The sequence below is a fragment of the Venturia canescens genome, chromosome 8 (genome assembly GCF_019457755.1).
Source record: "Venturia canescens isolate UGA chromosome 8, ASM1945775v1, whole genome shotgun sequence".
Lineage (NCBI taxonomy): Eukaryota > Metazoa > Arthropoda > Insecta > Hymenoptera > Ichneumonidae > Venturia > Venturia canescens.
Window position 1 is genome coordinate 17,836,514 of NC_057428.1, and position 20,951 is coordinate 17,857,464.

The 20,951-nt window shown below is 44.1% G+C and overlaps 1 protein-coding gene and 1 non-coding gene across 3 annotated transcripts in view; one reads left to right on the plus strand and one right to left on the minus strand.

The window, feature by feature from the left end:
- The window catches only part of gogo (golden goal), a 69,768-nt gene that overhangs the window by 5,985 nt on the left and 42,832 nt on the right, over positions 1 to 20,951 (plus strand). The window lies entirely within an intron of this gene.
- On the minus strand, positions 16,359 to 16,438 carry TRNAL-UAG (transfer RNA leucine (anticodon UAG)). Its single transcript has one exon. It is a non-coding gene; the product is annotated as a tRNA-Leu (tRNA).

Here is a 20,951-nt window from a genome sequence, read left to right on the forward strand (position 1 = left end):
TCGCTCGGATGAGGAAGTCGATTGAAATTCAGCCGAGACAAAGGCACCTCCGCGGGCGCGTGTTCTCACTCAGTCGGAAAATGTCACTCTTGTGCAATTGACACTTCGTCTGCGTGGCTCGAACGGAATACGAATATGAGCGTAGGCCCTTCGCCCCGCGCGACACAGCGCCCCCCTCGCCATTTACGTTTTGCACTCGCTCCAACTTTTCTTCTCCTGAATATAATTACCCCGCCGCTGGCTTGGAGTGCTCGAGGGAGCGGGACGGGCCGGTGAGAGGACGTGCAAGTTCTACGCTCGACCGGATCCGGAAGCGGAGATGGCAGAACACGAGACTCGAGAAGAGAAAAAAGCTCTGCAACGTCGAGCCGCGCGCGCGTGCTCACTCTCCGCGCGCTCTTTTCACCTTGCGGCTGAGAGAGGCGCGCACACGTACGCGCGCGGTAAATGAGACAGCCGAAACATAAACAAAAGCGAGCCCCGCGCCTCTCTCTTTGTCGCCCTCGTTTTGTAAACAAATAGATATTTTTTTCCTCTTTTCTCGCTTCTCTCTTTCGACGCGTGCTCCTCGTAACACACTTGCAATTGCGCCGCGCTTCATATTCTTGCGAATATTCACCCCCTGCGCGCACTCCGAGGAACAACTACTTCCGGCGTGCCACATACTTTTCCTCGCTATTTTTCACGACCGGAAAGCCTCCCACAATACTCGTCATCACGAGCGCTTTCGTGCTCGAGCCGTTGAATACATTTTCATACATTTTCGCTGCGTCACAGTAGAAGCAAATTTCGATGAAAAAAAAAAAAAAAAAAAAAAAAAAACACTCGAGATTTCCCGAATAAGAATTACGAAAGCGTCACTTGCTATTCATCGTTTTGGACTCTCACCCCATCCTTCTCGAATCACCGAACACAATCTCCACTTTTTCACTCGATCATCCATTACCGAGGAATCACGCACGTTTTTTTCCGAGTCCATACACGACGCTTGAATGCGGAATGAAACAAGTATAGTTTTTTTTTTTTAATCGTTTTTCAAGATTCCAAGGTACGAGCGCCCGTAAGAAAATTCGTAGCCAATAACAATGACCGGCGAATCGGATTTTGGGGAAATTTTTGAATTTTTCAAATCTCGAAGCATTTCGTCAGGCATGACGAAATGCTGCTGCGAAGACCGACACGCAGAATCCGGCCTCTGCGGCTCTGCCCATCTCGAGTTTCGCGAAAGAAAAACCGAGTTCCCCCCGGCCACTTCCGGTGCCGAGCGCCGCGGACTCGGCGATTTTTTTATGCAGCTCTGAGAGTTTAGATTTGGAGGAGTGACGAGAGTTGAAATAGAAAATGTCCGTTGTCACATTTCCTTGACGATTTTACTACGAATTTATTTTAACCGCTGTCATTAAATTAAAAATTCATCGATCTCAACAAATAAGTTGAACACACAATTTAATACAATTTCGAGAATAAATCTCCATCGATTCTTTGATCATCGGAAGAGCAAAAGAGAGTCCAGTTAACCGCGCATTTCTACGAATTAATTACTACATATTTTTTCAATCCAATCAAACTTCGTTGCTTGAATGAACAACAAAATTATATGAGAATTATTCTTATTCCGGTTGAAGCTACAAATTTCAATGAAATTTCATTAATATTTTGCTGCATTAGTCAAAATGCGGATGCTAATTGAAAAAATCACGACGCTGAAGTTTCCAACGTTGGAGTCCAACGAAATGAATGAAAATAAAATGATTTATCCATCAGTTTTTTATTTCACGAATCATAATTGTGTAGATTGAAAAAACTACAAAGTACAAATTCGACTGGAAATAAATTGGAGAATTACTGAAATTATTGGACAGTTTTTTTAGATCATTTCGTTGGACTCCAACGTTGGAAACTTCAGCATCGTAAAAAATCCGTCTTCAAAATCAATCAAACTCGCGGAGTTGAATATTTGCTTCCCGTTGTCGTGATTTTGGGTTAGAACAATTGAATTTTGTTTTTTTTTTTTTTTTATTTTTTTATACACTTTTTTTGAGTCCGATGTCCGGAGCTCCGACACACCCTATGAATGGGGAGTGTATTTGGGATTCTGCACATCTCGTATCTGCAGAGCTTCGCCCCTTTCACCGCGGGGGGCTGCTTCATCTCTCGTTTCTGGGCTTCCCTCTCGCTCCTCGTTGGCTCTGCTCGTCTTCTAAATTCGTCAAACTTTATGAGGCCATTCTCCGAGGGCGGGTGCTGCACCTATTACGTTTGCTATTGACATTCACGTGCGGCTGTAAACTCTCCTGACACGCGGCTTTTCCTCCGCGGAGCGGTGAGCTCTCTCCTGTCTCTCAATCTCCCCATAAATTTCAGTATGTTTATACGAATATTAATACTTTGCGGGTGCGCGTACGTGTGGCGCGTAATCGCAGAGTTTTGGAGCAGCGTTTTTTCTCGAGGCGAGGTTCGCGCGCGTGTGAAAACATCGAAGAAAGCGGGAGGGAAAGTTCAGCTGGAAAAGCCGCGCCGAAATTAGCCTCGCGATTCTTCACTCCGAGTTACAAAACGCGAATGATTTTTTTCAATCGCATTCGCGTTCAGGAGGAGGAAAAACGCTGGAAAAGTCCAAACCCGGAGGGCCGCTCGCCCGTGACACCGAAACTACCATCGCGTGCTCGAACCACCCTTCATTGCTCTTCGTACGTATGTACTTACAGTCACGTCCCTCACCGTCCTTTTCTCTCGCCCCCCGCCTGCCGCAGCTCCTCGTCCTTCCCTCCTCTCCTCCATCTCTTCGCTTTATTCTCTTTTCCTCCGCCTGCAAATCCAGCAGACACCGCCGCCATCGATATTATTAAATATGCATTGCCCCGCGATGTGTGTACGCCAAGGTGAACTCTTACCTTTTTCTCCCTCCCTGCTCGTTCTCTTTTTCTTGCTCTCTTACCTTTCTCCCTTCCCTTTCTTCCGGCCCACAACATTCTTCACATCAAAAATATCGATTCTCTTCGTAGAGTATACACAGGAGGAAAGAACGGAAGGTCGAAAAAGTTAGCACTGGCCGCACGCGAAAAAGTGAAAATGAATAAATATTGGATAATCATCGAAACTGAAAAATTGGTGTGTTTTTCCAAAAACAGCTCTTGAAAAGCTCTTAATTTGGGTTTTTTAAAAATTGTGGCGGAGCGAAAAAATCTTGTGCGGTGGAATAATATTCGAAACGACTTTTCTTTGTAAATCCATTTTTTACCAGTTTTTCATCAAAAGTCATGTTTGCATTTTTGATCCCATTTTCATCGCGATTACGCGATTCTTAATGAGGAAGTTCAAATCTGCACGCGCGCGTACGATTCGAAGGTGCTCGCCCGAACGACGCTGAAGTTTCCAACGTTGGAGTCCAACGAAATGAACGAAAAAAACGTTTGTAATTCACCAATTTTTTATTTCACGAATCGTTGGTGCAACTTGAAAAACTACGAATCGCAAATTTGGCAGGGAAGAAAATAGGAGAATTACTGGAATTATTGGAGAGTTTTTTTCGATCATTTCGTTGGACTCCAACGTTGGAAACTTCAGCGTCATCTCGCGCGAGTGTACGGCTCTGGGGTTAAAAATTGCACGGTTTTCCTTGAAATTTAATATTTTTCGACAGCTTTACAATTTTGGAAGTGTTTTTCTCGCGTTCTTCAAACATTTGTTCGGTGAAAGAGCAAAAAAAAAAATGTTGTTCGTTGTTTTTGGAGTTTGGAGGTACGAAAATTTGAATGCTGGGCGAGTCGCACGGCTTGGCTGCTGGTGACCGGTGACGCGAGTGACTTTTTTGTCGATAGCCTGAAGTCGAGAACTCCCGATCGCTGGCTCGACCATCGGAGACCGTGGCCCACCGTTCGTCAGCGCTTTCTTGCGTAACTTCAGCACTAAAAATTACCTCGCACGTGGTTCCTGATTTCCGGAGGACCGGAGGAGAATAAGCGACTGGTGGCTCGGTTAGCGATGAAAAAGTCTCTCTTCGTCGTCGTTGTTATTGTGTCTGGGATCAGAAATGACACTCGCGCCGGCAGAGGCTTCGAGTGGTTTAACGGTGCGCCATAAATCGAAAAGGGCATTGTAGCTCCTCGTTGGAGCGTGAACCCCATGGCGAGGGAGACTCTACTTTTGCGGCGGAGGATTGAAAATTTATGTGAAAAAGCATACAAAGCGTGAGAGATTTGGGAGAGCGGATTATGATTTTCTAACGATCTTTTTTGTGGGCGCTTCGAACGAGGATTTCGCTGTTTGGGCACGTGCGTCTTATATCCCTGAGATAATTTATTCTTAAAAAGTGAAAAAAATTGAAGATCGTTTATTCTAAAATTATTGTTTCATTCAATGTTGAAGTTTTTAAACTTTCAATAATCAACTCAATCGAATATTATGAAAATGTAATTATTGAGTTGAATTAAATTTATTTAATTGAACATTCAATTTTATAGGGCCTTCTCGTCTTTTTAAAATATGCTAGCTTCATTACTAATGAAAAATTTGGATATTTAACCCGTAGACAGCACACTGCGGTGCAAATTTTCACCCGGAAAAATGTCAAGTGGTTTAAGGTAACTCCTGTTCAACGTAGACCAAGTTCAACCTACCGATTAAACTTATTGTTAGTAGATATATATTAAAGCCTATTTTATTAACGTGAAATAATATTTAAAATGATAGTTTTCCAAAACTATCAACTGACAGATGCAAATTTCCATGATGACACATTTTCACAGCTATTTTTCAAATAATCATCTGTATTTTTTAACCGATTTTATTGCACCAATTCTCATTTTGTTCCTCAGCTGATCCTCTACGAATTCACCACGTAGATTTTCCTTTAAACTCATTCCTTCGGAAATAATTGATGAAAAAGTTTTTTCACTCAATTAACAATTAGCTGCAACAGCGAAACCATCAAGTTAAAAAAACAACTGCGCACGGAGAAAACGAGGCCGAAAATTCTAGAGGAAAGTACTAAGAATATAGTATCTCGGGGACCGTATATAACTGGATTGCGGCATTTATTCGAATAGCAGTAATAAGAACTGTTCTATCTACCATAGTAAAAAGACCGATACTCGTACCTTTTATTCAAGACTCGAGAGTATTTTTCTCTAGATGCATAGTAAAAAATGTTTTCGGTCACTTGAAATGTTTATATTGTAAAGTGTGCTCGGGCAACCCTGAAAAAAACGACAATTTTTTATTTACAATACATTTATATCTTATCAGTAAGCGCTAGTCTGACACGATGAATAACACTCGAAAACAAAGCGAAATATAGTTCTCGCACGTGCCTTACTTTTTGCTATCCACGCATATAAAACTGTTTAGAATTGAAGGGATGGAAAAATTGGAAAATTCAAAAAATACTATGCTGTTTGTAATCGGTGGCTGAATACTTGGAAAATTCATGAAAAATCATATATTCCTCACGATACTAAACGAATCCGTTTTCTCCGTGTACATGGTCGATTCATAGTGACCAGTTGACGAACGAAATGAGACTTGTTGGAATAAAATCGATGAAAAAAGGCAGATAATCCTTTGAATAATACCAGTGAAAATGTGCCAGCGTGAAAATTTGCATTCATCAGTTGATGCTTTTGCAAAACTAGCGTTTTTAATATTTTTACATCTTAATAAGATATATGCCGTAATACAAATCCACTGAGAATACATTTAATCGGTACGTTAAACTTGGTCTAAAAGCGTTTTGAAAATTTAGCGCTCATTTGACTGGGGATGCAGTACAGGCGTTGCCTTAAATCTTAAAAGCTTCTTTTTTCAATTTGGCCATTGATCTGTGATAAAACTTGATTTTTACATTTTTTTTCACAATCCTAATCGATTACTAAGCAATCGTTAGCCCGGTCGGAAACGAGAAAAGGTCTCGATAGGAGAGAAAAGGTAGAAAAAACTGGCGCGGGTGCAGCGAGCGCGCAGTGCGAGTCGGAGGGCGGACGCACAAACGAATTTCCGCTCGAGGAGTTTCCGGTTATGCGAAGATGCCTCTCCGGCGAGCTGCTGGCCCGATACACTCGATTGATTTCTTATGTACAACTTTTTCAAAGTTACGACATCCCCAAAGTATTTATTTATCTATACATTGGCAAGGGGGGAGTTTTCTATGAAAAGGGGCGAGGGCTCCTTTATGTGTTGGCTGGCGCCTCTCGCTGCTGCCGCACCGTCGCCACCGCGCTCGCTTGCTGCACCACATTTTCTCGTGAGTGAATCCCCGTCTCTTGCGATACTCGGCCATCCGCAGCCGCGACAGTATACTTGATAGATAACTTTCGAGGGGCGAGTCTCTCGCTTTTCCTCCCGCATTTTTTCCCCGCTTCGTAGGCTCCTCTCCGGGAAAAATGGATCTGTCAGTTCCCTCGGAAGTCGCCAAAAATATTTGCTCCCTCGTTTCCGGCCTGCGATTTTTCGCCTTTCTCTTCCCCCCCGGCCTGCTGCGACGTACGCAGCGACGAACGGTGCCTCGAACCACCGCGCTCGACCACTCTTCTCACCTGGAACGCCGCTTCTTCTTCGCCGCGACTCGATTGTCACGGGCGCTCAGGTGCGTGCCAGTCGAGCTCCTCGCTCTCTCGCTCGCCCTTTATTCTCGTCCCCGCGCGTCTCCTTCGCGCTCACCCGAGGAGGTCGAGGGTTGTCCAGTCGATACTCTCGTCGTGCAGAGTTCATTCGCCCTCCGCGTTCTCCACGCTCTATACTCGGCCCCCGACCCTTGGCGATTTAACTTATGTACTTACGTGTCCGTGTCTCTCTCTCTCCCTCGCGCGCGCGCGCGCGCGTGTGTGTGTGTGTGTGTGTGTGTCTGCACGCACCGTGCCGCCCTCTTGGCTCGGGGCACCCCCGACTGCTTCGAATACGCGAGCGTGTGGCTCTCTGCTGCGATAACGCAGCGTATACACGTAGGGAAATAAAGGACGAAGGGTGAATTGCAGCCAAGCGTTGTTCCAATGCGCTGCTTATTTTCGATCGACTGAATTTGCACAGGCTACGCGCCGCTCAGCCCCCTTAATAATTGAGCCGTTAAGTTTTTTCTTGGACTCGCATTCTCCCCGGTTTCTAGTCTCGAGAATCTTTGCTCTGGAATCTCGAACGATTTGGCGGCCGATCGAACGAGTCGTTTGCCACCAGAAATTTCATTATTTTGAGCTACTTTTCTCGAGGATTATTGTCCTCGCGGTGTTCAACGAAGCTATACTCACTCGCGTAACCACAGCGCCATCGAAGTATTGGAACGCCGTTTGACCCGAGTAGTAGCTCGTCTGTCAACGTCGCTTTTCGTTTTCACGAGGGGGCGCGTTCGCGTGTGTTGAAAATTGACCGCGCTCATCGGCAAGAAAAAGTCGACTTTGCGATCATACGAAAATATGTTTGGAAATAAAAAAGTGCTTCTCAATTCGTTTGAAAATTTTTTACACCGGCGATCGTCGTTCCGACTCGTATTCTTTTAGCAAAAAAAGTCGAAAGAGGCGAGTGTCATGCCTTATTTTAGTAATTACTCCTGTCACAAGTCAGCTTCGATGAACTTGAAGCTGGATCAATGATTGGGAATATTTCGTCCCTCTAGCGCTCTCAAATTCAGTTCCATTTCATTCGTCAATTGCGGAGATATGGGGAAAAATGTACAGCTACTCCGTGAGTTCTCGCAAGAGAGCGGCCGTGTTAAGGTGGCTTGTCGAGGCAGAAGAGGAATTGCAGATGTTTCGCGTCGCAGCGGACCTGAAAAATGAGTACGAATGACTTTTAAATCGTAATTTAGGGTTCTATGAACAATAAAATGAAGAAAGTTTAATATTTTTCTATCCAAGCGGAATCGCTCGTGGCGCGGCACAGCATCGCTTCTCGTTCACCTACACAAAGCGAGAGGGAATCTCTGCGTTACCGTGGAAAAAGAGGACGAGGAAGAGGGACAGCGGGATGATTTTAGTGGGTCACGGGGAGGATCCTGCGAATAGTTGGCAAACGTTCAATGCGGCGTTTGCAACATTGACCCACAGACCTTATCGAGAAGCGTCGTCGATAAGTGCCGCGATCGTTTTTCCTCCTCGCCCCGATGCGAATCGAGTGGAAGCTTTGACGAGGCAATTACGAATTCGAGGCGCATGTCCCGCCGCGATCAGAAAGCTCAACAAGCCCCGGTGATTTTCCCCGGCTTTTCCATTTGTTCGGAGAGCCCCAAGCTCCCCGGGACGCGATGTTGTTTAATAATCTCATTCGGCAATGTTTAACGTCCGGTTGAATCTCGCTCGGGATTGACCCAATTATTAACTCGACGCTCCGGGGCCGCGCGCGGACAGCCGTTAATTCCGTAATGATTGAACCGGAAGTTTCGGGGCTTTACACATCCTCCGAGCTTTTCCATCCCGATTTATCCTCTCCCGGTGTTCCGCCCAGCCGTTTATTCGCACCTCTCGAAAGTGCCAGCCGGCCCACCCGGAAGCGTTTCCTCGCACGAGACACATCCGATTTTCCGTCATTCTCTCCTGCCTAATTAGATTTTGACCTTGCGCGTTTCAGCCGATGTCAGAACGCACAGACCCGAATGAGAGAGAGACGAGGAGCTAGAGAGAGAGAGAGAGTGAGAGCGATTTCGATGCTGGGATTTACATATCGTGACACATCTTGCAGCCCTCGTCGCTATGACGACCATCCGGAAGGGTTGATTTTCCTCGTCTTTACCACTCCGCACCACCCCCCGCGTATGTGTGTCGCTGCTCCAGTGTATCCAGTACATGCACAGCTTCTCTCACAGCTTCAATCGTTAACGTACTCGGCCCTCTGCTCGAGCGAATTTCCAGTCGAAACTCCATTAACGCTCGTTCATTATACTTTCCCCGATTAAGAGTTTTCGATTATTTATTCTCCGATGCTGGGCTGCAGGCACGTTACTCTGTGCGCTTTTTAACCAAGTGCTTCGGCCTGCGGAGCGTCGAAGAGCAAGAAATTTGGGATGTCCCCAGTTTCCTGCGGGCTCTTGGGACGCTGAAGTTCGCGACGCCGTGGTCCATCGAATGGTGCAAAAAAACCTCCAATCATCTCACCGATACTTCGTGAGATTAAAAATACCCGGCGAATTACCAATGTTTTTTTTCCTTCGTTGGACTCGAGACTCGAGCCTCGAACCGATCGAAAATTATTATACTGCGGCGACGAAAACACACGAGTTCTCCCCCCCCCCCCCCCCCCCCCCCCCGCCCTCCGGAGTCTCGTTAGCACATTTTTCTTTGTTCGCCTTTCACAGTGATTCGAAAATTTTGTTTTTTATGCTCTGTTGCGTCGAGGGGGGGAGACTCGCGCAGGATTTTTTAGGGTCGGAACGCCTCGTACGCTGGCTTCGCTCTTCGCTTTACGTCTGCTCTAAATTTCGTGGGGTAGGTAACAGCAGCGCCAGTAGCATCCCCCTACGATTCTCCATTTATCCGAATCTCTCTGTGCGGAGCCGCATGCACGCGCGCACGCTTGCATGATCCCCGGAGACAGAAAGGGCTTACGCTCCATTATTCGAGACGCGCTGATCGCCGCGTTTTCGAACTCGCTCCTCAACACATTTATTTACGTATGATAATAATCCTGTTGGAATTTAATTCACTGAGAAACAAAAGCTTTCAAGTGCTTCGGAATATTTTATCTTTTCCAACCGATTTACAATGCCTCGGGTGCGATGTCCGTTTCATTTTGTAGCCTTTTCGCGCCGGGGCACTCACTACTTTTCATAAAAATCGCACGTTTGAGAAATATATCGATTTTGAATCGATCCCGACTTTTTTCATGGGATTTCTCCCTTCTGTGGACACTAGCAGCGATCATTGTGGAGAAACATTCAATTTTTTGTGCACGAAATGAAATTTGATTAATGTTTCTTTACTCGAAGGACTCAGCGTTTTAGAGAACGTGCTCGAATAAAAATTTCAAAGTCCCAACGAAATCGGGGCTCTGGCGAAAGCACACGAGAACTGAGAAATTATGGGCTGTCCAGTGAGGGGAGACCTCGAGGGGCCGAAAACTCGACGAAGATTCTCCAAAAATGAAAATATCGGAATTTTTTCGATGCAAATGAAGAAATTGAAAAAGATTCTCGTGCCTACGAATTTATTCGACGAAAGCAGTCGAATTTCTACGGGGCTGAGAGCTCAGTTTTTTCTAAAATTACGCCACCCTTCGGGGTATTTTTTCCGAGGCTTTCATAGAGTTTGTGTTTTCATACGTTTTTAGGCTCGATGTCGAATGGAGAATGGAAACGAAGGTGCACTTTGATGCTTTCCATTAATCTTTTTATCAATTTCATCGAGTCATCGAAATATATGTAATTAACGAGGAATTGAAGATTTGGCAATACCAGAAATAATACAAGTTCGGTAGTCCGACGAGCCTCCGGGTGGGGGAGGAAAAGAGATTAGCGCTTCGCGAGAACATGTGGCAGAGGCTTTGCATGAAAAGAGAACACACGTTCGAGCCTACGGAGCAGGAGAGCGCGCGGGAGAACGAGAGAGACCCAGGCGAGACTCACTCCAGACCATAGTCCGGTATTCCCTGGGTTTTACTCGTGAAATTATTGATCCGGCCACAAAGGCCCTCTCGGTCTCCGTTCCGCGTGTTTTATTGTCCCACTCACTCTTTGAACTCACCAATTCTATGTGCTCTCTTGTAGATCGATTCACACATCGAGTGCCTCGTATAAACAAGCAGAAAAAGACCTGCAAAGTCACTTTTTTCATTTCTCTAACAACATTTTTATCCAGTTTCAACATTTTTGAGGAATCTCCTCCAAAAAAAAAAAATTTTGCTCCCGAACTTCTTTCATGTCCTCGCGGATGGAGTGGGATGCATCAGTTTCATTTGGACTTTGACTCTAGTCGAGAAACCATCCGCAATTTCATTTTTTTAACGAAAAAAATAAAAATAAAAATATTTTCATTCAAATTATTGACTCGGTTGAATTGAATTGAATTTTATAATTTTAAGAGTATGGATCAGTCGCCTAATCTCCTTTGGAATTTTCGAAATCGAAATTCTTCGACGCACAGTTTGACCGATTACAAAAAGGCTCTGTCACGAAGTGCGATGACAAAAATGGGCTGACATATTTTTATCACTTTGATCGGACGAACGGTTTGGAATAATTTCACTTTCAAATTTGCAGCTATATCATCTCTCCCGCACTTCCGGTCGCGATGTACCGACGACTGCTCCGTGCTCTTAAATGGAATAAAATAAAATTACCAACGATTCTGAATGCGAATTGAAAGCGATCGAATGAAATTTGAAATATTTCGTTTGTTTATTTCCTCTGGCATTCTCATCTCCATTGAAACGCTGCGAATGGCATAAAATTTTCAATGTTTTAAGAAAAATTACATGCATTTTTTCTTATTGGATGGAAAATCGTAATTACAGAGTGCTAAAATATCGATAAGATCTTCCTAATGACACGGTTGTGTGTGCGTGCACACATTTGGAGGGGCGCTCGTTGAGAAAGCTTTCGTTATATCCTCTTTCAACCCTCGCGTAATTACCGCACGAGCGAATAGAACGGAGAGCGAGCGAGAGAGCTGCGGGCAAAGCAACGACTAAGGCAAATGAAAAAGGATGAAAAAATGCGGAGAGAGTTTTTGAAATAGTGTACGAGAATACGCGTGCCACGTGCACGCGAGTGTTTGCGTGCGACAATGAAAAAGCATCCCTGGAATTTTTTTTTCTCGAGGTTTGTCGTCCTGCGGCTGCACTGGAACGATCGAACGCAAAAACGAACTTGTGCAAACACGTGAAAACGGTGGAAAGGCTTTGGGAGGCACTCGATTTTACGAATCATTCAAATCACCGCGGTACGAAACGTTCGAATGTTTCGCGACAATCTTCTCGACGCCTTTTTGCCTTCCGTTGTATATAGTATTTCGGGGACTTTGCTTTTCATCTGCCGGGATAATGATCGCGTGTTGAGTTTCGAGCTCGCCCGAAATTCAGCGGCACAATGAGCCGGCTGTCTGAATTAAAATGCGCGAGGAAGAGAGAGAGAGACGGAAATTCTGAGCGAGGGAAAAAAGGGGGTGGGACTGAAAGTACTCCCGGACGGGCACGCGCCCCATCGATCTTATTAGCAATCGTCACGTGGCCAGAGATCCCATGCTGCTTCATGTTTTTACCTTTTTTTTTTAATTAGACGAAATTCACAACGTAGAATAGAAAGCTTTGCTTTTGCTTCGAAATTTGAGGAAATGAAAATTTATTGCTCTGACGGAAATTTTGAATGGGACGGCCAATTTTGACGAAGCTATTTCCAATGACGAGACGAAAATTTTCAGGATTCTTCTGCAATTATTTCACCACGATCTCGTCGCAACTCAGTCTTTTTGGGAATGCTTTTGTCTGGTTTTGAAAAGCACACTTTTTAAAGTAGATCACGCCCGCATGGTCGTATTTTATTGGTGTATAAATTGGCTCGATTTTTACTTCCTAATTAAAGATATTAGCACTCTAAATTGCATGTCAGAGTTATTAATTCGAAATTGTAAAGAAATTTTTTCAACTTTTGCCGAATGAAGCTACAAGCCATTGATCAAACGGGAATCCATCACTGACTGAACACGAAATTTCACTCGTCCCTGGCTGAAATACTGCAGTTTTTTATCATAAAAATACCTTTAGAGAGCAAAGGGCAAACACAAAACTAAATGGATCCAGAATACCAGGAATGGGCCAAGCCGAGAAGAAATTAAATGCCGAAATATGCAAATGCGACGTTACGAATGCTCGTTTTACCAATTTCGTTTAATCTTTAACGTAATATTTCTTTATTACTAGTAATCGTCTCGAATTTTCTCCCAGATTTTCATTATATGCTTCACTGTCATTGTGTACAGTTTATGACGCTGAAGTTTCCAACGTTGGAGTCCAACGAAATGATCGAAAAAAACTCTTCAATAATTCCAGTAATTCTCTTATTTTGTTCCCTGCCAAATTTGCAATTCGTAGTTTTTCAAGCTGCACCAACGATTCGTGAAATAGAAAACTGGTAAATTAAAAACGTTTTTTTCGTTCATTTCGTTGGACTCCAACGTTGGAAACTTCAGCGTCGTTACGGTTTTCGTGAACTTCGTAAGAAGCGTTCATTCGTTGTATGGAAAGTTGAACGATTTTTTATAAGATGAACCCTTTGAGATTTGATACGCGCGTGTCAGTCGCGACTACCCATTGAGATTCTCTTGAAAGTTTTTTCAAAGGACTGCCTTAAAACTTACGACGATGGTAAATCGATCGGAGTCGAGGTCCGGCTCGTCCGGACTTTTGAAAAACGTTTTATAAAAAGCTGCACAATCGAAGCAACGCTAATTTCATGGGGAATGTTCCGAGGAATGTCAATATACCAAAATGAAAGGCAATCGATGCTCGTGACGATTTTCACAAAGCTGTGAAAGTCCCCGGATTGAGGAAGAAATATTTAAAAAAGTCGGCAACGAACGCGTCCGCGAACTGATGGATCAGCAAGTGTCACCGGCTCACCAGAAACTCGTTATTCGCTTCAAGTGATCTGGCAGAGTTACGCACCACTCGAACACGTGCGTGCACACCGCGCGCGATGGAGCGCCAAGTGTGCGAATAAAGCGAGCACGGGATAAAACAAAGCGAACGCGCGGATCGTTAGACGATCGAGCGAGAAAAATGGGAAATGGAAGCAGCTTTCGGAAACAAAGCAATTTATTATTTGTCAAGTCGTTTCCACGCGCCAGTTGTGTGACACCAGAAGTTTGGAACAAAAGACAGAACGCCGGATCCCCGGGACAGAGCCAGCTCCAAACCACCGTTCTCTTCTCCATCCCACCCTTTCATGTGCTTTTACACCACGGAGATAGCAATAGAGTGAACGACGAATACAGAGAGGGAGAGGCGATGGGGAGACGGAAAAAAGGAGGGAGGACGCGTGCGGCGGGCAGAAACGACAAGTTATGTTGCACAATCAGCAATCTGACTGATCTTAATCACTATAAACCGTAATCTCATGGCACGATTGAGTTACCGTTTTCTTGTTCTGCTGGATTATCCTACTCCGGAATCTGCTCATTCACCAATCCTTTATTTCAACTGTGAAAAAACCTTTTTTCGTTCCCTCGACTCTCCACGATTATCCGTGTCGCTATATATTGGTTCAATCGTTATTTGTTTTATTTAAGGATATATTGCACAGGCGATACAATGTTGCCATGCTAAACCATGCTAAAAACATAAAAAAATTCAAAATGATAAGAATTTTATAAAATTTGGTGAACATATTCTTTAGTGCCAAATTTGACAATACAAATTTTTTAAGATTTTTCTTCTGTACAGTTCAATTGATCACTAAAGTTCACGTGTATAAGCATAGCGTTTCCATATATATAGGTATACATTCCGGGCATAAGAAATCTGCTTTAATGCGTAATTACTCGATAACTAAGCAGAAGAAAATTTTGAAAAAATTTGTGTTTTCGCACTTGATGTTGAAGAACATTATCACCAAATTTGATCAATTTCTAATTATTTCGACTTTTGTATCATTCACCCTTAAAGTGAAGATAAAATGAAGATTATTCCGTTGCTTACTCAAGTTATGAAATCATGATGTACGTCATATGTTATATGGAAGTCAAGTTGTCTGTGAACCGTCTCCTAAAAAGGATGTGTATTTTTCCTTCCATCAATAAATGTTTGTCGTATAATAAAAAATCTGAATTCATACAAACGAGATAAATTTGTTTAAGGCCTTATACACACTTGCAGCGGACGAAAAAACGTGGTTTTCTTGATTTTTTTTCGACGAGAAAATAAATGTTTATTGGAAAACTGTGAACGATGTTCGTCCGTACGCATGTTCGTGTACCTTTACAATTTTTTTCATCAAAAAATTTCACAAAATGGCGCACCTCCAGCTGTATTCCAGTTGCATCTTTTTTGAGCATCAGTTGCGGGATAAAGTAAAAAATTATTAATTCGATCCATACTAAATTTATACCACTTATTTATTATAATGATAGCTCGGGTCTGGACGAAGGATTGGTAAAAATATTGATTTTATAAAAATTGGCGACAGTTTTAACAAGAAATTCATTTTTTGAGGCGCTGAATTTTCAGTTTTTTTGTTACAATTTTTTTTCCAACAAAATACGAAATCCTTCGTCCAGGATCTTAGCTATTATTATAATAAATAAGTCGCATAAATTTTGTACGGATCGGATTAATAGTTTTTTAGTAATCGTCTCCACCGCAAAGGTATTTTTAAAAAAATACGATTCTGAGATAATCGCGTTTGAAGATTCAAGTATCAGACGAAATTTGGTGAGAATATTCTTCAGACATCGTACTTGAAGAATATCTAATAAAAATATTTTCGATTTTTCCGCCGATCACAATTGTACATATAAAACCTTAAAAAAGCATTGAATCTTATTGATTAATATTTGAAGAATTATGATTCATCAAAATTGTACGAAATTCAAATTTATTTTTCAATTTTGTTTATATTAATTAATTAATTAATTAATTAATTAATAATTAAATTTCGTACAATTTTGATTGAATCAAAATAATTAATTAATTAACCCTTCGAGTGCACACTTATTGCGTCATCCATATGCTTATGGGGTCAAAACGACCCAGTGTGCACTTTAAGGGTTAATAATCAACCGACCGAGCATTCAGCACGGAAATGATTTCGAGGATAATATTTTTGGGAACGTGCTCGTAGTAATGATAGAAAACAGTCAAATTCTCTGGTAGTCGAAGGAATGTATTTCAACGTAGAGAACGAATTTCTGGTTGATATTTGCAGTCGCTGTTTATACATTATCATGAGTTTTGTATCGAATGAGAAAATTAATTCGATTTCATCCCATCCCCATCGATTTTCAACATCGATCACAATTTCACGTTTTTTTCTTTCTTTTTTTTTTTTTCTTCGAACTAGAAGCTCGCTTTTTCTACTGATGAAATTCCAGAAAAAAAAGTCTCAATTTTCTATCTATTTTAAGATTTACTTCAATTTCTGTGAATTAGAAGGCAATTTTTTGCTCACAGAGAATAAGAAACCGACGCCAATGTGTTTTTTTTTTTTAAAAACGAAATCGAAGCCAGCGGTGTCCTGGCTTAAAAAATCCACTTTACCACCTTTCAGGAGCTTTTATTCCCACTGAGATATTCGACTCTGTGCCAATCGAACAGTCACATGCTTAATATTTCCATAAACAAGGAAGAGTTTCGTCAAAAATTGATCGTTGCAATCGACCACTTGAAAAAATGATCCTCGACAATAAAATTTTTGAAAAGTGCTTCAAGTTGGAGGAAAAAAAAAGACTTGACAGCGGTGGGATTCGAACCCACGCCCTTTCGGACTGGTGCCTAAAACCAGCGCCTTAGACCGCTCGGCCACGCTGCCTCGGCGAAAAATACGGATGAAAGTACTCACTAAAGCTAACGAGCGATTTATCATTTATTTATCATTCATCGCGACCCCGATTGGCCATTTTTACTCGCATTGATTGACGTTTCGCCCTGCACAGCGGAGAACGGCGTGCATTGTTGCCTCAAAGCTGAGGAATGGCCTGGATGTTTATTCAGAGGCTTCGAGAGCAATATGTGTGCTCTGATCGAACAGGAATTTCATTTGATCTCGGCCCAACATTGATTCAATTCAGCGTAGACACGCGAGGATGCGCCACTCCCAGTCGAGTCGAAGCTGCCGCATTATTTGTCGCTCGTTTCACTTTTTTATTCGCCCCTTCCTCAATTTTGACTCGCCATAATAGAAAAAGGCCAAATCCCCGGGAAGGCTCCCGAAACGCCGCGTTGGCAGAAAAGCATCGTCTCGGCTCCGAAGCTTCGCAAATTCCGTATTCGTCGCCGCGCATGCAAACATCAGCAGCCACTGTCTCTTACAATCCGTGTAATTAGACCCAGTACATTCGTCGTCTCTGTGTTAATTAGTCGAGTGTCTCCGAACCCCAGCCCTGAACGTGTCAATGGAGCCAAAACTCGATCGTTATTGCGCGCATGGCGCCTCCTTCATCCTGTTCGGGAGAGCTACCGCGATTAATTCTCGAGTTAGCTTAATTACGATACATTTCGATGCCGCGCGAGCCGACCGCAGCGTTTGTGCGGCGAGGATGATATGTTACTCCGTTTATGAGAAAAAATATACTATCGAGGAGCGGAATGATTTTGGAGTACTTTTCATCCGGAGTGCGACTTTGGTGTGGAAAATGGAGATTTTCTTTTCTTTTTTTTTTTTTTTTTCTTTTGTTTTGGGACTCGTCAGAAAGACCTGAAAAAGCGAAAATCGGATACGAAGAATAAACGAGCTGCTGACTGTTCGATGGGAGTAAAAATTGAAGGTTTTCGGGATCGATCCTCCCCCCGGCATTGCCCGCTGGATGCGGCGATGACACAAAATTGGAAAATTTCGTGTTCCCATGGGCCCGGGATATCACGCCCCCTGGGAGCGTTTTCATATCCCGGCGGGTGCGTCGGAGGATGCCGCAGATTTTTGAGGCCGGAGATGAGCTCGTGGAAAATTTCGTGTTTTTCCTCGACATCCCTAAACTAATGTGAAATAAATGTAATGTGGAGGGTAAATAGTAGGATTCCGGTGCCCCGGAGACGCGCATTAGTCGTCAAGGTCTCGGTGTCCGCCCCGCCGCGTCGGAGTGTAACAGCTGCACGTGTCATCGGCACAGGAGAGCCTTTTCATTCTCTTTTCCAGGCGCTCCACATCCAGGGATGAAACGACGCCCTGAGGGACGATTTCCGTTTGGCCGTTTGACCTTTGACGGGATGAAATTTCCTGCGAAATTTAGTCCGCCCTGGCGCATAACGAACGCGAGTTTAATCGCACGATTCATTATATTTGTATCGGCTCGTTATAGGGCGCGCGATAAAATGCGGGCGAATATCCAAGTGCGGAGGTTCCAGGATAATAAAAGAAGCGAGAGCAGAGACGAGCTTCGATCCTTCGGCTTCGTTTTCCTCGGCTCACGAGAGCCTGAAAGCCTGAAAAAAGCCAAACAACTGAATGACGGGCGACGAACTCACAATAAAATTATTAAAATAAAAGAAAAAACCAAAAAAAAGAAAAAAAAAGAGAGAAAGAAAGAAAGAAAAAAAAACTTCTGCGATCATCGGGATTCCTTGAGCTCGTTCTTCCGTCATGTACGTAAACGCGATACAGAAGCCGGTCTTATGCAACCTACGTCGAGGGGCTTGAAGCGCTGAGAGGGCGCCTAGTTTTTTTTCTATTGTTTGCACACTCACACACATGCCTCCATCTGGCTGGTGGATGATAATAAAGGAAAGTGGGGCGCGAGGGGGAGAAGAAAGCGGCCACGTTATATTTATCGTGGTGCGTGTCCTGGAGGATGTTTTGTCCGGAAGCCTCGGCCCTATTTTTCTGAATATTTAATAGCGCGACGTACAGCGAGAGGGACGTGCACGTGCGGAGTGTAATTTTCCTTATTTCACGAATTCATAGAGCCCCGCGACTCCATTTTTTCCTCTTTTCTGTTGCGGCGCGCGCGCGCGCGCGCGGAGCAACCCGAAAAATAATTTAGTTCCTTGGCAGCTTTTCCTGCGAGTAAAATCCTCCTGAAAGCAAGGAGCGTGCCTTTTTCTTCGGCGTGCTCATCAAGGTGTATTCGTGGTGGCCTGGCCGAGCGACCCGCTGCCTTTTTATTCCTCCGAGCCGCGTGTCGCCCGCTGGCTCCGCGCGCGCGGAGCTCACAGGCATGCAAAGGCGCAGAATAATTAGGACTCCGAAACTCGGGGAATTTTCGTCCGAAGATTCGGCTCCTCCTGACGCTTTGCCGACATCCTCGTTCCCGCGCTCCTTCCTCGATAGCGGCAAACGACGCGCGCGGCAACCGGAGCGTCCCTTCTACTCTACATTTCCCTTTTCCCCGGCGAAAAGAGACCGACCAAAATTGGTACACTCGTCTCCCCCGGTCTCTCCTGCGGGGACGGAGAAAAAATAAAGGCCCGGCGCGAGCGCGCCGGGCGACACAAGCTTGAAAAAGATACGGTGGCCCAGTGCACATTCGACAATGACGTTGCAACATATAAGTATACAAAGCTGTATACAGAGATACACATCAAATGGGGAAATAGGTCGAGTGGGAAATTGGAAAAGTTTTCGAGTTACTGCGCTCCCCCCCCCCCCCCCGCCGCGCGCCCGGCGCAGTTCCATGCAGTGCGTGAATCGCGGGAATGCTTTTTTCATCTCCACCTTACTCTCGCCCTCCCCGCGAATATAACACTCAATTTTCCTATTATCTTTTACCTCCTTTTCCTCTACTTTCCACGTGATACAACGCGCGATTATTTTACAGGCTGCTCTTGGGAGAAGGCGCCCGCGGGCGGACGATCGCGAAATAAAATCGCAAACACGCCGCTCGCTACGCGGTGAGCAGATCGATTTCCTCCCCCCTTTTCCGCCGCCCTCGCGACCGCTTCTTTCTCTTGATCCTTTCTAGGACACGGCCAACCGCGTGTACTTACCGCGCCTTCCGTCGTTCCTGCTCCCTGCTGCCGCGGCACTCCCAATTCCATGCAGGCAAACATTCGTTTCCGTTTTCCGACTGATTTGTCCCGGCCGCCAGAATATTTCTATCGATCACGGTCACCGAGACTCTTTCCGCGGCTCTCTGCGTGACTCCTCGGAGGCTCTTTGTTTCTCGGAAACTGTATTCGCGATCACTCTTTCGATTCACAAATTACCACGGCCAGTGATACCGTGAATATGTGCACCATTTCGAAAATATAATAACTAAAGACTCAATATTACTGAGGTTAAATAATGAAAGACGAAAAAGTCGAGAGGCCAAAATGGCGAAACGCTGGAAAGTCGAGCGATCGAAATAAAGAAACGCAGCGGAGCTCAACCGGACCGGTGATCTCCGATTTGAAACATCGCCATTTTGACTTTCGCCTTTACGAGACATCGCTATTCCGCTTATCTAAGCTTCATAGGCTCGACAATAATTCACTCACGATTTTTTTGCTATTTCTGGTCTATAAAACAACCAGCCTCCATTTTGAAATCGAAAATATGAACTTTTGACATTCGCACATGGTCAGTAAAAATTGCGTTCGAAATGAAAACTATGCTGGAAATATATATTTTCGAGTGAATGCGAATTCGAAGATGGAATGTTCGATTAAACGCGTAATCTGCTGAACAGTCGATCGAAAATAAGAATTTTGAATTACTTATTTTTTCTCCAATCTGATATGACTACTTGAAAAAATTTCGAAATATCGAGCGTTCTACAATTTGGTTGTTCGACATATCAAATTTTTGTTCTTTGACGTTTAATCATCGACGTATTCTCAGGCTCTCTTGATTTTGTATCTTCTTTTGTATCCTCGAAGTCTCTTGGACCCGGAATCCTTTCAGTGCCCCTCCAGCCCGTGTGTTTCATTGGTGCACGAACTTGCGTTTTTACGTTGCTCACTGCACTCGCTCTTTCATTCTCGACTTTGACTATTTATCATAAGAATAAACATCGAAGAAAAAGAGCACGGAGGAGGCGGGAGGGTAGAGGAAAGGGACAAAAGATGCTGCTCCATTCGACGTGAAAAAGCCTCCCGCGCGCGCGAAAAGCAACGAGAAAATATTGCGCATCGTGCTTTATTGTTTCGAGGTTCGCCCAGTGACCCACATTTTTTTCAACATGCATCAACTTTGCTTATGGAAGGGTCGACAAAAGTGCATTTTTCTTGCTCGCACTCCTCCTCCCGCTTCGCCGTTCTCTAACGACGTAAAATCGACGTTTTAAGATGCTTTTTTGTCGAGTTGATCGAAAATGAAATTCTTCGTGACTCGATTGCCAATAATTTGGCTGCAACTAGTTTCGTCGTCCTGACGCAAAACGCTCACACAATTTTTTGGGTTCTTCGCT